The 23,663-nt window shown below is 40.9% G+C and overlaps 1 protein-coding gene across 6 annotated transcripts in view; it reads right to left on the bottom strand.

The window, feature by feature from the left end:
• Positions 1–23,663, bottom strand: part of LOC126921379 (LIM domain transcription factor LMO4.1) — a 479,425-nt gene that overhangs the window by 394,597 nt on the left and 61,165 nt on the right. For 5 of the 6 annotated variants that reach the window (XM_050732924.1, XM_050732927.1, XM_050732922.1 and 2 more), the window contains one exon: positions 1,215–1,267. The exons of the other annotated variant lie outside the window; for it this stretch is intronic. The gene's annotated coding sequence lies outside the window, so the exon portion shown is untranslated. The remainder of the gene's footprint in view (positions 1–1,214; positions 1,268–23,663) is intronic. 6 annotated transcript variants of the gene reach the window in all.

Genomic DNA, 23,663 nt, shown 5'->3' with positions numbered 1-23,663 from the left:
CAAAGGCGAAGGAACAACGATAGAACAGAGTAGGGGAAAGGTAAAAGAATCTCTCTCTCTCTCTCTCTCGAGAAAGAGAAGGTAGAATAAGAGTGAAGGAGGATGGAATAGGGGGAGGAGAGTAGAAAGGACGGGGGCGAGAATATTGGTCGACTTGTAATACCGAGAGTGAAGGAGGCAGGGACCCGACGAATATTAAATATATTATTACATTCATTCTCATTTCCCTTTTAACCCAGGCATACCACCCCTTATAGCAACGTCTTCGAGTTTACCGCACGCGCAAACAAGCCACGATGTAATTGCATTTGAAAAGATCCACAAGCGGATCGTTGCAACAATGGAAAATTCGTAGATAAATCTTAGGTTTCTGACGAGACGAAGCTCGGCTTGTAAGCGGCGGTTAATACGTTTCGACAGAAAAAGTCTTACAGGGTGGTAGATGAAGCGAGGAACGCTTGAAATATGAATAGGTACGTCTGTTGCAGCCGAGTCGTAAAAGCGAGATTGTTGCTGGTCATATTTTAGACGCTGAATGTTCCGTTCATGGCTCTATGCCGCGGAGCACGTTGTTTGGCGGTCTGTTCAAAATTTAAAACTACTTAGTAGATTCGTAAGAAAAAGGAAACGCTGACGGGATTGAAAATTGCTAAAGAGAGGTAACACAAAAACGACCTAACATTTAGAAATTTAAGATAAGTTGAAGAATGAAAAAAAGATTTCATATTACATACAATGTGTAAAAGCTGTTCGTTTCGAATATCCAAACATGGTAAGTACTGTGCGAATGAAAGCTATAATACAACATTAAAACGGCCATTGGCTCTATCACCATGCAGCGGAGAAGATGAAAACGCAGCGGAAACGACAGCGGCAAGAGAGGTATGACGCGCTCGAGTGGAGCGTGTGTTCGGCGCAAACACATAATCGAGGGTATTAAACGTAATTAACTACCCCTTTAAGCATGCAGCGCAGATACACGGACGAAGAGGGTCCATCGATATATCGATCGATCCGGACTCACGCGAGTACGTAGACGGTAAATGTGTATCGAGGCTCTTTCCATTAGCGTGCCAGCGCCACGGTATCGTCTCTCTTTTACCTTTACCCACCGCAGTACCCTTTGTTTTCTCTCATGGGAAATACATCCTCTCCTTTCTAATTGTTTTGCCTCTTCCTATCGATCTAGACCCCATAGAACGAAGGTTACTCACCGATCTTTGACGAAGCTCTCTAACTCTCCTGCTTCGTAACGCTTCCTCTCCAACTGAAACGAAACAATGGATGGTTTAGAAACGTCTGTTAGAGAAATTATCGATCCTAAGTTATCGGTAGATCGGGTTTGCTAATTTCATTGTATTGCCATGTACGTAAAAGGATTACGGAATCATATGGTTACATAAGAGTGAAATTTCTTCCTACAAAGTTTTATTTTTTGCTGTTGAGAATTGTCGATCTTAATCGCCGAAATAAATATATAGGAACATTTAGATTACACTTAGAATTGATATTGAAATAGTTTCAGATTTATTTAATATTTGATTTACAAGATATTCGTCGATGCGCATTTACACGCGTCTCAGCGCTCTCTTTGTCTCGCCATCTTCTTTACCACATCACCAACGAAACAGTTGCATTCGTCTGTTTTACGAGACGCTGTGCACGCACATACTCCCACACACTCATACTCATATATGTGTGTCACTACTACGCGACTAATCTAGTGTAGCACACAAAATTACACATATCTCAATATTGGGAAAGTAAAAAATTGTATTCGACCCTCCATTTTCAATTGTGCTATGTTTACTATGTTTACTGCAGCAAGTACTAGCAACATACTAGCAACTTTTGTACTTGAAGTACGAAAAGAGAAATTTATAACAACGTGGTAGTTTTAAGAATACGATAACAAAATACATAGTAAATTCGCAAGCAATTTTTGTCGATATTTAGAAACTCTTTCCAATGATCAAGAGGAATCAGAAGGATATGTATTACAGAGAAAGTGTAGATTAGAAAAGTCATAAGTAGCACCGTTATTTGCATAGTCAAATATGGTCGCAAGTGTCTTCCGTATCACGACACTCTCGACTGGTACGAGCCATCGTGCATTTTAGAAGCACGCAATCGAAGCAACGCGGTATCGAAGCGCCTTGTTTACGGGCAAGCAATCAGCTTAAGAGGAAAGCGTGCTCGAACGAGGAACCAGTGCCTGAACAAATGTCAGCCGGTACAACCGACTAATGTCTAGGAGTGGCGTTATGGTAAACGATTGGTCAGTGCTCCTTCCATTCTATCTTTCTTATAAGATACATAGGACAATTATAAGATAGAATATTCGAAAACAAATAAATAACGAATTGACACTGCAGGGAAATAGTTTCATATTGTTAAAATTCGAATCGCTTGAACTCCGACAAGTTGACTAATTTGTGAACGAAGCTTAAATGTAGGAAAAGTTACAATTATCGTATCGAGTACGAGTGATAACCGTTAGCGATGATTTAGGTGGCGTGGAAAAAGGACAAAGCTATCACGTGGCAGATGTTCGTTGCAGAAGAAACGTGGCGTAAATTTCAGCCGTGTGCCGTAGAACAGAAATTGTCCATGGAAAATTGGCTGGCCATATCGAGATTGTTCGACACCCTTAATGAAGTGTCGCGGCGCAAATCAGTCAGTCGACCAACAAGGAGAAAATTTCGCTTATTATCAACGATGTCGTAAACTCGCGACTCGCGAACGTACGATGTATTCCGACCACATTCTCCATGCATTTTTCCAGCTTATAATTGGACACCGTGTATAATCGAGAGAAATGAATATTTTCCTTTATTCCAAGAAAATCTCTCGGTTAATTGACACGTGCGTGAAACGTGAAATTGCCAATCAATAACAAGCCGTATTATCGTTAGTGGGAGATTGTCGATAGAACTTAGGGTTAGTTTCTATGAGCTTCATTTATGGCACGGACCCCTATTTGTCTTATGAATTGTATATCAAGACTTACCGGTTTCAGTGTTCAAAGGTACATTAATATTACTGTCGTTTATTTGGTTTATCTATATAAGAGCCGTTTCAAAGCCATATTGATCAATTCTGTAAATTGAAAAGCGGAGAAACGCGATGCTGCTGCAAACAGTATTTTTTAAGTGATTACTTATGTCATTTCTTCGCGGTAAATGAAATTTTGAAATAATCGTTTATTTTTTCAGAATGAAACGGTAATCGTGTTCTTGCGTAATGAAATTAAGAAATTGATAGAGTCGTAGAATTGTTAATGCGAGGCAGTAAGTTTAAAACGAACACTGTTCCGAAGATATTAAAAATAGTTTAAACAATTACGTCTATTCTAATCAACGGAAAGTTCTTGAGACAATTTAACAAATTCATTACGTTGCTATTATACATGTAAGAAGATAAAACGATCTAAACGTCTAAGATGATCCTTTGATCATAAAAGTTCGTTTATCTTGCGAGTCTCCATTCGCGTGTCCAACGAGCCGTCAGAATCCCGCCAAAATTTTTCAGGCTTGAACACGACGTTCGCTACTCGATCGGGACAGCGTTCAACCAATTTTCATCGCGATTTCCGCCGTGTCGCGTCCCGTACTTCCGTTACGCGCGCCGCTCGCTCCTAGTCGCGCAAGGGAAATTGCAGGGGAAATTCGAAAGTTCGCGCGATACCCTATGAATTCCAATCGACCTTGCAGCTTCTCTCAATCGGTTGGAAGTTGTGGGTCCTTATCAAATTCGCGCTAATAAAAGCGAACTTTTCAAGCATATCGGCTCGTACGACCCTCGAAATATATTTCTTAAGCACGCGTTTGCGTTTGATTAAAGATCATTTTATGGATACGTATAAATGAAAAGGCAATGCTCAATTTATCAACACCATCAATTAGTAAATTAATGGACGAAACGACTATAGGTCGCATTGTTAAAATGAAATTTCACTTTCAGTCTTCTTATCATTTTCCTCAAAGTTGCATAAATAGTTTTACGATCACTTTTAACTTGTAATGCCTAAAGAATAATATTAACAATATTTAACAATTAAATCTGTGAAAAAATCGCAAACACAGTGTGAAAGAAATGCAAATTTCGAAACTGGAAACGAACGAACGACAAAACAGATAAATTCCATTTTTTTCTACTCGCCAGTGTCGCTTTCAACAACGTTGAATCACGGATACGTGAAAAACAGTAGATCACGCGTGCAAACGTCAACGAGGGATGACTGGTAATACGGTGTAATGTGCGCAAATACAATTATTCCTTCTATCCGTTGCGGAAATATTATATTTAAATATATTACAATATATCGTGACGCGGCAGTCACGATCCGTTCCGCTTTGTTGACTTCCCGCGCGCAGTATAAATCAGCCTTCATCCGACGTTTCACGATCGAGCGCTCTGGTCCTCTTCTATCCTGGGCGCTCGCTTTTTCTCAGAGTGTACTCGTATACAAAAATACAAATACACATATATAATAAAACAACGGGTAGACGAAAAAAAAAACAAAGAATATCTTACGCGCATCATTGTTCGCGGGAGCTCTGGATACGGCGAAAACGTATTTCACTCGAGTTTTATAAAACGTAATTCCGAATGTATCGGACGGGAGACAGAGGATGGATTTCGTAGCAAAAGCATCCAGAAAATATATGTCACGGCTTTTGACACTTTACATATATTCTCCTCTTTTTGGTCAATAGAACAGAATTCAGCTGGATCATGATGTTTCAAGTTGAGCTCGCGTTCCGTAATTTTTATACCTATAGGTTCGAGAGAGAAGGATCGAATTTGACGAAGTGAAAATCTGCATCTTTCGTTCGTCCAACTTTATTTAATTATCAGAGAAGATGTTTCGTTATATTATCCATCGTTAAACAGACGTTGTAAATTTTTGTATTGATTAGAATTGTAACGTGATCGAAGGTTCAAAGTAATAAAGTAAATGTCAGTCGCGAAGATTACTTCGTTTTTATTCGATTAAAAATCGAGAACGGTAAAGGGCATCTGAAGAATGAAACTGACACAGGAATAGTTTTATTTCTGTGAATCGTAAACAGAAATGCTTTGAAATGGGAGTAAATCGATCTACTCTAGTTCAACTGAAAAATCTACATTCGAGATTCCACCGAAATCTAACGGACAGATCTACGTTTCGAAGTGCGGAGGAAGGAACCGTGGCGAAAGGGAAGAAAATTCAAACACTAGTGGGTCGTTGCTCGCCGTTCTCCTTCGGCCGTGTCTATCCTCAAAAACAAGAAGCTCGAATGAAAAGCCGAGAATGGATAGGAAAAACAGGCCTCCGAGTCGGCCGGTTGTAAACGCAATCGTAAACCACTGTATCTTTCAATGATTTCGCTTTGCTTTTCGATTGGCGCGGAACGTACGCGCTTGATTTCGCGCCGGTGGATATCCCGACTGAAATCCGATAAACCGCAAAAGGCTATTTGTTAGAATGAAAAAATCACTTCCTCGTGCCCGGCCGCTGATAAACCCCGACGGATCGTATCACAAGCCGCGATACGTCAAAACAGAAATGGCGTGAATTCAATATCCCGATTTCGAACTCCGCCGACATATGCGCCTGGCCGCCCACCACCGGCACAAAGACACCGTTCTCTGCTCCCTCGATCATGCGTTCACCATCTCGTTTCACCTATGCTCCATTCTCTCTCTCTCTCTCTCTCTCTTATATTTACCAAACGTTCTCTATCGCTGTTGCCCCATCATTCACCATCACCAGTTCGTACCATGACTCTCTGATGTGTTACCAAACTCGAACGGTTAAGTGAGGATCGTTTCGATTTCTAGTGAATAGGTGAGGTAGTTGTGAGTATAGAGAAAGTGGAGTATTTACTTCGTAAATTTTGTCCAGTTTCATCGAATAAGAGTGAGGCTTGTGGAGGAATTAGAACGACAGAAAGATATTTGTATGATATGCAGACAATTAAGACATTCGAGATGAGCGTAGTTGAAGAACACTGTCCTCTATAGTGATTTCTATGTTAATCTTTTCATTATCGAGAGGTGAAAGGTACTATGAACAACCATGTATTTCTTGCTTTAAAATTTACCATACATAAAGTATGTATTGACTAATATATATAGATGGCAACTTATTAGGTTGCCCGAACAGTTTCTTTCGTTTTATGAGGAAATAATAGGCGCACAAGGTTTTTTGTTTTATATTATTTTGTCGAATTACGTACGATCCATTTTCTTCTGTTGAGATAGACATCGCGACATTTCACAGACTTGGTTTCACGTTTGTATGAATGTGCACTGTTATACAAAAACACGTTTGCGAAGGAAAGATACTTTCCGAACAATCTAATACAAAATCCACGTGAACCAATATCTTTTAAAAAATGTTATGGTATTATTATTACACTGTATCCTTGTTTTAATCCACATTGAAAAGATCGATAGAGGAAACGACAATTGCCTGATAAAATTAGGAAGAATTGTTCGAATATAAATGCTGAATGGAATATTAATCGTCCGCCAGAAAAACAATCAGATTTAAGGAATCTGGTCGATCGACGATTAGAATATTTCTCAATAACCAAATGCGTCGTGCATGAAATTTCAATGGAATCTCGTATGTTCCTCATCTTTTTTTGTACCATTTTATCGTCGATCCAAGGACAACTGAGCTGAAGTTCTTCCGTTGGTAGTTCGAATACAAATGTAGAACATCGACCAAAATCGAGATCCACGTCGATAGCCGCGAAAGATCTATATCTGACAGCGGATAGAACGGATCGAGAGGGATGATCGATCATCGGGCGAGACGCGCGACAACTCGGCCTGCACTCCTGACAGACTGACAAGCTGACAGGGTCAAAAGTCGTGAGATTAATCGCTCGAAACGGTGAATACAAATCAGCCGTCGAATACTCACCGCGACGCCGGAGACGCGACGAGTTTATCACTCTCGTCTCGCTCTTTCGTGTTCGTCGATCACCGATGAGTGCGCTCCTATGATACAACCTCATCATCAATAAAATAACTATGTGTAAATGTTTTATCGTAACCAAAAGAGAGGAGTAAATCGAAAATTACTTCAGTTAATTCCTTCACTCGATTTACTCTGTTGGAAAGTAAGTGCACTTAATGCTTATCTTCTAATGTGAAATTGTTTCTTGGTGAAAATTATCCCTTCGAGCTTTTATCAGAAAAATAAATTTACTTACTATACATTCGAGCAGCTTGACATCACATTACCAATATGAATCGTTTACGTTATAATCGCTTCAATTCAAACAATTTAAATAATACGAACGAGACTTTGGAATTTCTTTCCTCTAACATTCTCTACTTGACAATTTAAGTAAAATGCACGAAAGTCCTGGGCTGTTTAGATTCTTCGTTAACCTACTCGATGGTTCAGATGCAAGGAGCGATCGAGTTGGTGAATCGCATAAATCAACGGCGTCGTCCCTGCGTGGCCCTTCGTGGATCCTCGGCTTATTAGATTCTCAGATCCAGGAGCGATCTTTCTCATTGTTCCGGCACGATTATCGATCGCATTAGGCGCGCGCGCGGCCACCAATTGACGCGAGCCGCGCATAAATCTTGCCGCTATGAAGAAAGCCTCGTATATATATACATATACATACGTACGTACGCGCATCGGTCTAATCTCGGATCGATCTTTCTCTTGTCAGAGCTGGTATGAACACAGGGCCGCTAGTTACCACCTGCCAGCCAACAATGGCCCAATTATACCGGTCGCTTGGCATCTCGCCGATAAAACTGCGACTACCGACTCGATATGAATCGTTCGCTCGCGCCGATGCACAATACGCTTACGCATACGCGATAACTAGCCGGCGGGAGGATAACGAAAACTACGCATAATGCCAAGACGCTTAGCCTTTTAGTCACGGACGATTTTCATGTTTTTCTATACAAAATCGTGGACAAGATTTATTATAGTATTTATTTATTGAATAAGTAGGTTCATCATCTGCAGGCACTCTCGTGTCGATAGAAAAATTTGATCGTACGAAAGAAAGGAAAATATTGGATGAGAACATTGCAAGCCCACTTTTGTTAATTAAATTGTTAAAAAAGAAAAAGAAGTCTTTTAATATGAAATGATCAAAGACTCTAAATAATCTGATAGATTCAAAGATATAAGCCTGTTAAAAATAGTGAGATATTGCTCGTTTGTAAAAGCAAGTTTTCATGATTTTTATCGAACAGATTAACTTTAGGATCTATGTGAACTAACTATAAATTGCTATGCAAGAGAGCTAGAATATTAGAAGGTAGTAATAGCGGGGAAATAGAAATAACAGGTTCGGAATTAAACTTGTCACAATGAATTTTACTATTCATACGTTGAATTTATGTACTTTTAACGCGACATCCCGTGAAACATTTTATATATATAGAATGGAGGCGACAGCTAACTTCGAAACCTGAATGGATAGATCAGGGTAAATATACATTTCATTTCAACCGTGCAGGCTGATAGTTAATCGGTCGAATAGCTAATTAGATAAAAGATTAAATGTTTAACGAGTTTAATCGGTTAATCAATCTAATGGCGTGAACCAGATTAGCCGATTATTTATGAATCGGTTAAATGATCGTTCAAATGAGAGACCATTAATAATCCAAATGTTTTCTCAACTATTAGTACACCGACTGTCAGGTCGACCGAATTTACTGTTATTTATTAATACACACTGATCACGGTCCGATTCACAGCCTTTATCTGCGACATTCTTCGTCATGATGATTACACGTTATTTCGAAACAGAGCTATCATATACAGGGTGTTACGATGAAAAGAATTCAAATTTTGCCAGCTTATGATATTCATTGAGAGAACTGAGAAGAATCAAAATTCTCCGATCAATGTACGAAAAATGTAGACACGCGGCACAAGGGAGAAGAATACGGAGATGAATTTGTAATGTAAATATTCGCAAACATTCACAAGGGTTGCCAGCAAGTTCTTATCACTGGGATAACGACAATATCAGTGACGTGGTTCTCGTTCAAGTTGAGGTTTCACAACGGATGAGGGCATCCTAGCGATCCTTTCCGGCTCTCGGTTAGGAATCCGTCACCATTCTGATTACTATGCCCGGCGCAAGCCATAAACATTACTATCATAATACCAGCCACTGCTACGCGCCGCCAGAAACTCGCAGACCCCTCTTCCGTAGTTTAACCTATATATAATTTGAGTTATGCGTGTCGAGTGATTATCAACGATCTAACCGCGTCGCAAGCGATTCAGAACGATACCAAATAATACACACATACACGATAAACTGTACGTACAAGTGTACCTACGACAAGGTAAGTTTTTACACCTTGATTTCAACAAATTTCATCGTACTATCTCCATTATGGGAGAAAATTACATTGAACGAAATCGTAAAACGAACGTTTCTTCTCTTCTGTATCGGCCTTAATTTCGAGCTTCCTCCTCGACGACGATTCCTATCTCTCTCTTATTTCATTTCTCTTTCTTCTCCTCTAGCCAGGAATAAGGTTGGCGAAGAAAAAGTGAAGGGGAAGAGGAGCCACCCTATAAAAGGTTGTAATCATTACGCGACACTCTCCGTAATTATGTTCGTAATGATTACTCGTACAGGTTCTACCCGGTTCACAGAGTGTTAAATAACTTGGTGCTTCGACCGCGTGCACCTTCCTTCACATCCCCCCGTGCTACCCACCACCCGCTCGTCCCCAGTCGCTTTTCCCCTTAATTAAAAATCATGAATTAATCAGATCGTTAGTAATCAGGCGCTCGTCTTCTCGCGTGGACGTTCCTCCGTCTCTAAATCTCGCTCGTCTCGCCTCAAATAGACGTCGCAGTGCTTTTACGGTCCCTTTAGCCTTCCAACCCCATCGCCGCGGTGCGTTCGTTAAGGGCGGATTCATCCCCCAAATTAAATCAATTACCATACTAAGGCGGATTTTCGGAAAGCTCGCTCCCTGGCTTCCACCCCCGGCTTTCATTTTAACGCGCCGCCTTTCGACGAGCTTGTCTCATACACCCTTCCCGCCCCCCGCCACTATGCCACCCCGTACTCCTCACCCTTGTACCTCAAAAATAAACTTCGAGCCGTGACGAGCCGCGCTCGCGCGATAATGGATAATGCTTCGAAAGTGGAGGAGTGAGAGATCGATTTAGTACGGATAGGTACGTAGCGATTCGAATAGATCTGTTGCATTTTAGAAAATAGATGCAGAATTTCCTGCAACCATTTTTTTCTTTCTATACAATCAGTTCTTTCCTTTTACGAGTCTTTAACTGTAAACGTGATATTTAAGATGATATTCTTGTAAACGTCCTACATATATGTGTCACCAAACTTTAAGTACTTTAAAGCTTCTTGTCATTACACGTAATCGTCATACGTTAATGATGTCCACGAACGTTTCACCACGAAGCAAATATACATATAGTTACATATATGTATATGTAAAAGTGTGTGTAATGATCGCCTAATGTGAGATGCGTGTGTAACGACTGTGAGTGGATAGGTGCGAGTATGCAAATGTAAGTCACACGTTGTGGATGAACAATTGTGGATGAATGACAGAAGATTGGAGTAGGATCTATACGACAACCGATTCGATTCGTACGCGCAACTAATGACAACATAATTGTAATGCAAGACAGAGTTCTCTGATGTTGAACACGAACCTTCGTTAAACGGGGAATCAAGTTCACTAAATAACATTTCTCTGCTGCTTTCAATTCGCCATGCAAAATGAAAAGGATAAATAATGCTACATTGGAAAGAGTACACGCTGAAACACCTGAAAGTAGTCAAGATATCCCAAAAGGAGACGGTTGATAGATCTTGCGGCAAATAGGACGACATTGGGGGCGCCAGAACGCAGTTGGAGCAAGCGGTAGGAAGAAGAGGACCGTGAAAGTTGGGTGAGCAGGGGTAGGAGGCAGTAAAATCCACAAATCACCGAATAAACCAGAACAATGACGTAGCTTGGGTACGGTGATCCTAGAAAGGGGTGGAACGAGGGGGTTGCGGAGTACGGTAGTCGGTGGCAGGGAAGAGTGGTAGGAGGAGAGACGACTGGTTACCAGGAACGTACGGGAACGTGTAGAGAGGGAGGACCGTTGAGGACCACTATACAACGAAACGCGTACCCGGCTGACGATAAATTTGTCCGCGGAGTCAATAACAGAGGCTGTTTCTGTGATTTAATGATATCTGCCTCCGCGTCCACCGTTCATAGCTGACTGTTTGCCTGTTTTCACTTTTCTGTTTGAAAAGGCGACGAACGCGTCGAACTTCCAGCACTTCCTTTTTTAAGCATCTACGAAAGTACTTCGTGGTTAGTCGGTTCAATTAGCAGACTTTCCCAGGTGTTTCGTTATTTGTTTCTATTAATTTCGAAAAACAGAAGAGAATATTAAAAATTATTGAATATTGAAATTTGGAATTGTCAATTGGTTAGGAATATCAAATACAAAGAGGTTTTGTGGTTGGTTAATTCAATTGACAGAAATTTCCTATACGATATACGCTCTTTTCATTTTTCTTTTTTTTCTTTTTTTTAGGAAATGGTATTAGAACTTATTGTATCGAGTTTTTAATTGGTTTGAAATAAAAGAAAAATTAGGTTATCGTAGGAAGAAGGGAGTTTAAAGAAAAAACGGGAAGAGAACAGAAGATCCATAAAATTCAATAAGACACGTGTTCCAATTATCTAAATGTGCTCCTGTTATATCTAAAGTAATTAAACAACTTTGCCACAAGTAGAAAAAAGTCAACCGATAGTAGTACGATTTTTGTCGTGGCTTTCAAGCAACTTCGGTTTGTAACCGCGAAAAGCTCGCGCATTGTTCGCGATTACGCGACTTAATTAATCACGGTCTAGGTCAGAGAACGAGTTAAATATCGCCAGATTTTTCGAATTTCGCCTCATTATTTATTTCCATACACGGGAGAGGCAGAGGCATAGCAACCGCGTTACCAGCGATACCGATGTTTTATTTCGTTACATATTATTCGGGACCGGTCGGCAATTTAATCAGCCGCAGAAAAGTTTAATAAACGAACCCGTGGACTGCGCCCTTTGAATTTCATTTAAGCTTCGTCCAACTTAAATCAATTCCGATAAAAGGTTTTGTTGTCAGAGTCGATTCACCGCCCGGTGGGTGTAAGAATCGGCCGAAATGAAAATGTTTGAAATGATCGCGAATGAGCACACTCACTCGCCCACGTGTATTGTTCTTTTTTTTTCTTTTTTTACGACCGGTGAATTTCAAAGCTGCCGCGGTAATTAAAACGATATTTAATTAAAGAGCGATGCTTAAAAATACATGCGCGCGATTTTGATATCTCGCATCCGACCGGCTATAATAAACTCGTTATTTTTCGTTGCGCTGCTGTACAAAACCCACCCCATCCTCCCTTCCCGCTACTTCGCTCGCAAATCGAACGTTGGACCAGTTGAAACGGGAAGAATCAACACCGTTCGACGAGGTAACGCGCGAGCTGTCCGGTTTTTCGCGGAAAATAGCTTACACCTGGCGAAAAAATGTTACAGGTTCGAAGGCAGAGCACTGGTACTAAAGAGTACCAAGCGAAAGACAATGGTCGAACCGAGTTCGTCCATCTCTCCTGTTCGCTCACCTGTCTCTCACCCTTCGACAACCCCTTCCCACTGTTCATTCCTGTCCGCCAGTTCACAGTTCACCCGTCTACCTCGTCTAGAACGATTAGGATCATCCGGGAAGACGATCACGACGGTTTCGTGTGGACTTACGAGTACGGGCGACGTGAAAGTTCATTAGAGGCAGCCCTGATGGACACGTGCATTAATCAAGATTTTAATTACCACCGCGTGTAACTGCGCGCTTGGCTAAAAACTAAACATACCTCCACCTCCTCTTTCCCCGTACGCTACCTACTCTAACTCCTGCTTATAACGGAGCCCGGGCTCGTAGCTAGAGCTAGAGCCAGCTCTAATTAGAGCTCTTCTCGAGGCTCGAAGATTAAAAGCCAGGCCTAAGTGCCGGCACGATGCGCGAGCTTCCTCCCTTCCTCTCGTTTTTCCCTCTCCCCCTTATACACCAGTCGCGTTCTTCACCCCTCTTCCCTCCTTCTTCCACGCTCTTCTTTCCTTCTTTCCTCCCTTTCGCTTCTTTTTCTCTTTCCCTTTTTCTCCTTTTCCAACTTTACCATCCCGTTCCTTTTTCTATACTATCCGTTTCTTTCTCTAACCACCTACCACCTTTCTCCCACTGTCTTTGTTCCTCGTGTTTCCTCCCCCAATCCATCCACGCGTCCCTCATCTGGTTTCAACTCGCTCTCTCCTGCTCTCTGCCGCGCTATTTCGTTCCGTTTAATAGCGATCGACCATTCGCGAAATGCGCGAAGCGGAATCTCATGGGTAAAAGGGTAAAAAAAAAGAGAAGAAAGAAAGAAAGAATGAAGGAAAGCAAAGGAGGGAAAAAAGAAGAAAGGGAAGGAGGGAAAACAGAGAAACGAGGGACAGGTTCTCGGAAACCTCGAACGAGATGGCTTGATAATTGAGCGTTCGTCTCATCGATGAGAGCGTTGTCTTTCCACGTAGGCTGCTCCCTCACCTTTGTCCTCGTGTAGTGTTCGCTGGGTTTCCGATTCCGTGGCCGCCGCTCCGCTTCGCCGGCGGAATTTATTTTAATTAAAAGGGGTAGCCCGCCCAGCCAACGTCCTCGTGCCTGGGATTCTCGTTTTCGTAAACGACTCGGTTCGACCGTATGTTAAGATTTTCTTCGAGAAGCAAACGAAGAACAGACATAGGAAGAGTGCGAATAAAGTCCATCAGTCTATCGAAAGTTACTGAATCTATCAAAGTCAGCGAAGGAGAGTGAAAAAGTAAAATGTGCTCGCGTCTAAGATTCTCATATTCATAAACAATTCGGTATCGCTATAACAACCACACGTTACGTATGTTAAGGTTTTCTTCTTTAAGTAAACGAAGAAGCGGAACGAGAAGAAAAATTCGTCGATCAGTTGAAAAACGTAGAATGTTTGGGAGAGCCCATGAAAATGCAAAGTGTCCTCGTATCTAGGATTCTCGTTTCCGTAAACGGTTCGGTATCGCTCGGATCGACTATGTATCAAAGTTTTCTTTTCCAAGTAAACAAAGAAGGGGAACGAAAGCAGCGTCAAAAAATGTATAGACCTATCAAAGGGTAAGGAATCTTTCGAAGGTCCCATGGAAAAAAAAAAGTGAAACTTTAACGGTGAAACGTTTGAATGGTAAATTTTTGTGAAAATCGAGTTCGAATGAAAATAGAGGCGAGCGAGTGCCCTCAAAGACCATTCGTCGGCCATGCGGGCCTTTCGCAGACGTTCGAACCTCGTTTGACTTTCACTCGAGAAGACGCTAAAAGGTTCCATGGTATATCAAGGAGATTTTGCTTTTAGCACATTCACGATAAAACGCGTCCCACAGCTGCGACTCCCGTTTTCTTCAACGGCCTCTTCGACCTGTCGACGCTAACGTTGATCGACGTCCATCGGTAATAGCGATCAACGATCTTTGTCCTATTCGTTATACCGTTTGAAGTTCTAACGTGTTGTTTCTTGATAGGTAAATAACCGATTGATGGATAAATTCCTTATACGTTTATTTATCAGTCGAATTAATTTCTCGTGACAACTGTTTCACAAAGGATTATAGAAATGGACGTATTAAATGATGAACATGTGCGTATACCAGTCAGACTTTAAAATCATCGAAGAAAGGCAGAATAAGAGAAAAAGTTTGGATAAAGGACAATATCGTTTTTTAAATAAAAATAAAGTAGAAAATGCTGCAATAAAAACGTGAAACAAACAACATTCGTTAAAAAGCTTCAACGAGAAAGGATGATAGCTGAATATCACTGTATCTATCCTCTGACATGGTTGTACTCGAAAAACAGGCTCCACTTTCCATTTTTTCAAATGAAGCAAGACAAGCCAACAAGTTTTTAACGAACCTACTAACCAGCTTGTTGACTGCATTAAAATACGTCGTTAAGTATTTGGTTAATTCCAGAGACTGGTCTGTGCAAATGACGTAGAACGATTATTCGGCACGGCGTAACAACGCTACGAGCATATCCATGGAGACGATATACGACAGTGAAAATCCTGCCAACGTTGATTCTGGATGCGAAGCCGGTTATTTTTAACCTGGAAAATCGTTTCATACAGCGAGAGACACACGTGACTGGCCAATGGATTTCACGGCAGGGTCTGTTTGTCCCTCGGCACGGTTATGGCGCCAAGTTCGCGATAATTTAATTCACGAAGGTTTGGAAAAGCAATTAATGAACATGAAGTAATTACGGCCGCGCGCGCTTTAATCTTTCCGTCTTTCCGTTTCGGTAACGGCTTTCTATAATTCAGACATATCTCATTAAAAGTTGTGCGCGTTTCGCGCGACCAAAATAAACGTCAACAAGCAACTTCCTAGCTCTAATTACCGCGCAATTCAAGTGATTTTCCCTGTACGTTTGTTTTAATATCAAAGCGTCACGGTACCACGGGACAATCAGCCTACTTTCTTCCTGTTCAATACTGTGCTTTTTATATTTCGACCTTCGGTCCGAGTACATACGCGAGGATGCATCGTACGAAGAAGAAATTTTGGGGCGGAAATTTGCATAGTTTGAAGATTTTTGTTAGAAAAATCCCTAATTGAAGAGCAATTGAGTTATGTATCTCGTGAAAATTTCATTTATCTAGTAAATATAAGAGCTACCCTAATTATCAATTCAAACGTTACTGACATTAAGGTAGAACTAAATCTTTCAATGAAATTTCAACGAAAAACACCATTTTATCTTATATTCCCTTGTTTAAATCCGACAAGCTGCAAAAGCTTCACAATTATAGCTATTATCGACAGGTACGCAGAAAAATACAAGGAAAGAACGGCAACACATCCAAACCACCTGACTGCTGAAGCGAGCAAAACTCCCATAGAAAGAAGACTAAAAAGAAAACACACCATTGACTTCGTTAAAGAAATAAAATAGTCAAACACGAAGAGTGTTATCCGGCTGGGGGTAGCCATCCATGTGTTATTTAGCAATTAAGTTAGAAAAATTTACCAAATGTCTAGCTGGACAAATTGTAAAGTACAAATTAAATAATAAAAAAACAATTATATCTATAATTTTCTAATCGCGGATGATTTATATCCACTGAATTACATTCACTCAAAGGGAAGAAAGTGTCGAACGTATCGTATGAAAATGGTATTCCCCGTATTTGTTAGCGAAACGCTTTCAAATTTCAGATCTTTGCCTCCTTTCTTCGTTAAAGAATCACTTTGATCGCTTCACGGAGATCCGCTAAACAGTATACTCGTGACGAGAGATATCTCGTATATTTATCTGAGGTATATTTAGGTACACAGTGAGATCACGTTGAGGTATTTATCGTCGCGGCAACGATTCCCATAATTTTCCGCGACACTTTTCTCGTTGCCCGGGTGAAATCTGAAATTTCACTTTGCCGGTTAACTTTCGCAATTTACGGACCGGCTCGTTTCCTTCCCCTCGTCTACGAATGAACAATTTGCGGCCGCGTTACGCAAACACGCGTCTAATAAAGAGGAGAGAGAAAAAAAAAGAAAGAAATAGAAAAAAGGAACAGAAAAGGAGTAACAACGAAAAAAGAAAAGGGAGAACAGAATTGAATACAGAATGGAGAAAAAGAGTAAGGGGAAATCGGTTAAACATATAGATCCGTTGGTTCGTAACACAGTATTAATTCGTTAAGATTATACACGGTATATATACGTATATTGGGGAAATAGCCGCGAAACAACTTTATGTAAATTCCTCGTAAACAATCCCCGCGAGTTAAACCGCGGGCACGAAATTAAAGGTTCGTCGGGGCTTTTTAATTTTCAAATGGCTAGCTTAGATAGAATGCAAATATGACAGCTGAACATAAAGTTTAATTACGTGCTAGTGATAAAGCCGGGGCCGGGTACCGGGCAGGCCAGCGACGCAATTAAAAAATATTAAACCGGGCCATCTCTCTCCCATATAGCCGTCTATCTCCGGGGTTTATTCTATGGGCTTTTTTGAGTGGAAAATAATCGCTAAAATGGCTTTTGCCAACTAACTCGCGAGCAAATATTGCGAGTATGCGAGAGGGAACACAGATTAATTATCCGATTCATTGCGTTCGACGGCGTGGCTGTTTGTAACACTCGGGCTTGGTCATGGACAGTGCTTCCATGCTCGATGTTAAAAAGTGATACAATAAAAAAAGAAGAACGAGGAGGAAAAAGGTAAAAAAAGAGGTTGTATGTATATTATCTGTAGAAATTAATTCGATGCTTTTACTTGTTAAAATAATTACAAATCCATTTTATATATTTCGTCGTTTACACACCATTTTTGGACTTTGAAGTAAGAATTTATAATATATTAAATAAAACTAAGAATGTACCAAAGAAAGAAGACGACGAATTAATTTTTACGTCGAATGAAAGTAAACCAACTATAAAACCAAGAAGGAAGATAAGACGAAGGAAGAATAGAGCTATTTGAAAAATTGTCACAACAAATGTTGAAATTAATTAATTTGCAAGTCTTTTCGAGTCCTTTTTCGCGGCGCTTCCCAGTTAATTCCTTTTAATGGCCATAATGAAAGGAGGTGAAAATTCTTAAGGAAAAGGACAAATTCTACCGTTAATTAACGATGTTTCAACTTTCTAGTTATTTTTTCTCGTAGATATTTTTAAGTTTCGAAATACGTAGAAACGGCGTTGAGCATCGTAAAAAAAATTGTCAAGCGGAAACAATGACAAGCGCGGCCACGATCGATTTATTTCGGAGCCAACCCCTGTCACAATCCTCAATTAGTTCTACAAATGTTTTCTCGTTAACCCTCCACACGGTATCGTCGCTATTGAAATACGACATATCAATGCGTTCGGCTAAAAGCCTGCCGATATATCACCACTCGATAATCTTTCATTGACAAATTACGCTTAATGGCATGAAACATTACACGCACCAGTTAGTTTATCGCTGGACCGGCTAACGCTCATGAAATCGCGCCGATTTTTCACACGATTCGCCAACTTTGATGCACAAGATTGATACAGACCAAAATTGGCACAACTAGTTGTCTCATCCTGATTTGTTATTGTGATTTGCGCTGTTTGCTCTGTGATTTCAAGCTACGGTGTTATAGACAAAGGAATTTCGAAAAACGCATATGCATTTAATACGACTCGAGATTTTAAGCGTTCGTGTAGCAAGAATAGTTGCTGGAAACACAACGGTACCGGAAGATCAGATATCTCGTCAGTCGAAGAAGCTAATCGATGCTAATAGATTCAGCAGCGATCACGAAACCATAGTGCTTGGCCTTTTGCTCTGAATCTCTTCGCCGGATCATGGCTCGAGAATGTATCTCACAACTGACCAGACGAAAATTTAAACGGTTCGACGAAACGTGAAACGCCCCCGGCTCGACGGCTTGTTAACGCCTCTATCGTGGAATTAATCGCGCCGCGGCTTTCTTCCTCCTTGCGACTTTAATCTCCTAGCTATCCAAAATCCCAGTCTCCATGAAGATAGCAGATCAGAGCGAAATCTTTCCTTATTTGGATCTTCGATAAAGTAATGTTATAAATATCGCCATATTTGTACGTTAATATTCGTATAAGAGAAAATGATAAATGAAAGAAACTACTCCTTTTTTATTATTATTATTTAATTTGTACTTTACAATTTGTCCAGCTGGACATTTGGTAAAATTTTTCTAACTTAATTACTAAGTAACATGTGGATAGCTACCCTCAGCGGGATACCATCTTCGAGTTTGACTATTTTATTTCTTTAATGAGGTCAATGGGGTGTTTTCTTTTTAGTCTTCTTACTATAACAGTTTTGCTCGCTTCAGCAGCCAGCTGGTTTGGATGTGTTGCCGTTCTTTCCTTGTATTTTTCTCCGTACCTGCCGATTTCTTCGTTGATCGTTGGTGTTTTTAAGTCTGCGTATATCCTTGCTTCTGACATACCATGGGGCGTTGATTATTGTTCTCAGTATCTTCGATTGTAGCGATTCTAGTTTATTTATGTGGCTCATTGCTGCTGTCCCTCATAGCGGCATTCCGTACGTCCAAATTAGTTTTATTATTGTTGAGGTTATTAGATGTATAAAGAGAGAAAACGCGTGGATAAAGTGTAAGGTACAATATATATATATTTAATTTAATAGAGAAGTGTAACAATAAGTAGGAATACAATTTGAGCTGGTCCACCAGCAGTGTTACCTTATAACTGAAAACCCCGAAGCCAACGTCGCTTGTCTACTATTTATGGTCTGCCTTCCTGCTAATCTTTTGTCTATATGCTGTCAATGACTTCAGCGCTTGAGAAAACTAAAAAGACCAGATGTGGAGTTTTCGTAGAAGTGGTGACCACTTCAACAATTATCGTTTTGTATATTTTTAATTTATTTTCTATGCTGAGTTTACAATTCCCACTAGTTAACCAGTACATTTGTCTCTTTTTATCCGTATTTTGTCTATAATTGATTTAGTATGTTGCTTCCATGTAAGTTGTGTGCTAAGTGAAGTCCTAGGTATTTAACTTGCCTTGTTTGCGTTATGTGCGTGCCATTCAGTTGGATATTTGGTGGTTTCCGTTTTCTTAGTGTAAATGTAATATGGTTGCATTTACTGGAGTTTGCTTTTATTTGTTTATCTTATAGCCATTTTTCTATTTTTCTGATGTGCTCTTGTAGTAATTTGACTTCTGTTTCTGGATTACTGTGCCTAACTGAAACAACTACTGAATGGGAAGAAAGATAACGCTGATGCAACACGAAACACACGGTGATCTCATGAAATGGTTGGTAGCATACGTACAGGCTGATCTCGTTGTTCGATTAAAAACATCAAGTGTCGTCCGTGCGAGCGGTAAATAACCTGTCGTCATTAGAGGAGCCTTTCGATCTATCGAATGAAAAAGAATGGCGTCTCTTAATCGGTCATCCAATCGGTTAATGCACCGTTCGTGGTGGCGCGCACGGTAAACTAAATAAATGGTTCCGATTCTCTTTCCCGTTCTTTCCCGCGCGATACCTTTTCATTTCGTTCTTTCAAAGACATCAACCGTGATTCCAATCGAAGTCAGTGAAAATACGCTTTCGCTACGATCTCTTAGCGTGCTTTTTTTATAACGTTTATTGACCAGTAGAAGAGTATTACATGTGTGTGTTGTTCACAACAAACAATGAATTTCGGTTGTGGGGTGGTTTAGGCAAAAGTACCGATACGTGACGGTACGACATAGCCATACAATGTTTTGTGTGTCGAAATTACATTTTTTAGTATTACTATTTTTAAATTAGATTTAAGTCGCTGTAGAGCGGTGCTTATATACGATATTGTCTTTTACTTCCATCTCTGTCCTGAAAACCTGGTCGCAAAAACAGGACAGTATCTCTTAACCTGCACTGAAAGGAATATGACCTATCGCATGAGGGAAAATATACAAATAATCGACATATGCGTGTATAACACTTTAATAACTGATAAAATTTGCTGTTAGAATTCGTTTACGCCTCTCAATTTCGTCGAAGAGGAGAAAAATATTGGAAATGTCGAGCGATGACCAGAGACGCGAAACTATTGCCACGAAAGAAAAACGAAAATAGAGTACACGCGAACTTGACCATGTTTCCCAGGTTTTTTCCTTCGTAAGTCTAACCTCTCTGCGTCCCCCCTTCCCTACCCGCTCGTCCCCACGGATTTATCTGATTCAATCTATATGCAAATCAATTATAATGGTAAATTAACGGCTGACCTAGACTGTTAGGTAGATATATCTCGGCCGACGATTATCTTGCCAGCATGTTCGTTGCTAGTTTCGCAATTATGACCCAGTCGTTGTAATGACTGTTTAGTCACCGCTAGCTCCGCGGGGCAATTTAATTATCATCGAGCTGCGAGATCAGTGGTCTCGGCCGGTGTATCGTCGTGCCAGTTCCTCGACCGACCATGCGGGAAAGCCGATCGGTACGTGTACGAAGAAATTATGTTGTTGCCGCACCAGCAAACGTGTAATTCGACTTTATTAGTTCGCTTGGCAGAGGTTGATATCATCGGAGATATTTAACATTCGTGGGTTATTAAATCGTATCTCGAAGGGAAAGTAACGATTACAAGATTTGTAATATCGGTATTTATCTGGCATATAGCAGGGTTTTTTGGTAGTTATTAGATATCGAAAGAGAATAATCTTTGTTAACAATGGAATTCTAACGAAACAATTTGCCGAATGTAAATCGTGGAATTTGCCATATCGGTAATACATGGTACAGATTTTCGCGAATATTAGATATCAAAGGAGAAAAATTTCATTTAACAGAAAGTGGAGCGGAGCCGGCCACTTCAATTCTCGAAAAGGAATTTTCATTTTCATTCCATTGTCAATATATCGAATTTTGATTTTCCGCGAATAAAACTCTGCCCGAGTTAACCATACGCAAAACCTATTTTCAAGAATAACTGCCAGTTCTATTCCCTATTACCAATCCTATACTGAAATTGTTCATCCGCCTATTAAACGTTTATCCCTCTAACTTCACATATTTTAATCCATCGGTGAGCATTCGACGCACGTAGCCTTCCGCCGGTTAAAATTACGCTCTCAATCTGCTGAAAGATTGAATGGACGTCCATTTATAGCAAATGTACCGGTACCCGGCCGTACGATAACAAACGAATTGAAGAAAGGGGGTGGCAGGAGGATGGGAGAAGTAGCGTGGAAAGAAAAGTGGCGTACATGAGCGCGATCCTATAACTACCACCTTTAGGCGTATCTTCGGCCGGGTAACAGCGAGTACAACACCAAGTCCATTCAATCTAATACTTCTACGGGTAGGACGGTGGTCCGGGGAGGGCAAGCTAGCAACAACCATTTGAACCCACACAGCCAAAGGGGTCGACACGAACGTGGTTAGGGGCAGTTTAATATCGGATAATTGAATCCGAACCTCCCACCCCCTGGCCACACGACCTCTGGCTCACTCCTGGCCACGAAGAAACGAGACAGAGACGAACGGAGAGTGGCAATGAGAGAGAAAGCGAGAGACAAAGTGGAGAGACTGGGAACGAGCGAGAAAGGGTATAGTAGACTAGAAAGCGGAGATAAAGAACGACTCGAATAAAAAGAGGGAGGGAGACGACCAGGGCTGATAGAAATAGAAACTGGTAGGTGAAGAGGATGAGGAAAGAAATCGAAATGTAGAGGAAAATAAGAAGTAGGAAGGAAAAAAGGATAACTGTGACAAGGAGTAGAGTAGCGAGTATGTGGCCAGAGTTGGTTACTACCTCTTATTGCAACTTCATCGAACGAAACAAATAGAGGAAACACAGCGTAGTTCAAAGATGGAGGAACGAAAGAAGGACGGCCCAATTTGCAGCGAGTATTACATCGAAGATCGACTGTAAAGGAATGCAAGCATATCTCCGCGATTAATTCGAGCGAACTTTATCTTCGTTCGAAAGAAAGAACGATGGATAAGCATTCCAGGCTAGGCAACGCAATCCCATTCCGGCCAATAAGAGTAAATTAAAGCCGATGTGGAGACCGGTGGGTGCTAACAATTCGAACTGTCGAGCGTTGCTCTAAATGGCCCCGATATATGTGTCTTTCCGTATCTGCGTCTCTTTTCCTCCTCGCCAGTTTTTTCTTTCGCCTTTCACGCGATATAAGTCGGAACTCGTCCGGTCCCTGGCACCCAACCCTCCACCCCTGACCCCGTTGCGGCTCTCTATACACATAGTTAAAATAGTAGCGGCCTGTGGAATGTGGGACCGCGCACAATTTATTTGGCCAACGTAAATTTTCTGCCGACGAATCCCCCTGGGAAGTTATTTAATTTCGGGGCCGATTCTCAGATCTGGAGAACCCGCTGCTGTTAACGGCTCAGACTTTTTCACCCTTTTACCTGGCCGGCGCTTCTGGAAATTTATGTCACAGCACGGTGTACCGTTCAGGAATTGTCCGGATCGTATGCCGAACTCCATTCCTTTCCCTCGTTTGCGTCCTTTGGACCGATCTCCAGAGACTTTTTCGTATAATAGTTTCTCGTAATCGTTGCTGGTTTCACACTTTCGCGATGAGAGTGAAAAACTCAAGCCACGAAATTTCGTATTGTAAATGTCACATTTTAAGTGTCATCATACGTAAAGCAATTATCGATACTTGCATCCGATAAAACGTTGAAACGCGAACTACCTTCGCAATAAAGAGATCATTATTTTTCAAATCGTTCGTTCTGAATTCTTCGTTATTCGAGTATATCGTCGATACGTTAATATCGAATAAAGTTTAAAACAAACTGTAATATTCTCTAATCGTAAGTCGATTAAAAACGAAACGGCATTTTCTGCCGTGCAGAAAAATGGTATATACAATTCATAAAAGCGAGATTGGACCTATCAAATCGACCATAGGCAATTATCCCCGTCGGTTGGAATGGGGATGGTAGAGAAAAGTATCGCGAGATGGGGGCGGTATCGTTGAAATGCAGTCGTCATAATGACCCCTGCGATATACACAGGATACGAGTGTATACAATGACGACGGGGATACGCGCGGAAAAAATCAGCCGGCGACTGGGA

Source organism: Bombus affinis, chromosome 10 (assembly GCF_024516045.1).
Source record: "Bombus affinis isolate iyBomAffi1 chromosome 10, iyBomAffi1.2, whole genome shotgun sequence".
NCBI lineage: Eukaryota > Metazoa > Arthropoda > Insecta > Hymenoptera > Apidae > Bombus > Bombus affinis.
Note: the sequence above shows the minus strand (reverse complement) of the source record. Positions and strands in the feature narration are given on the sequence as shown.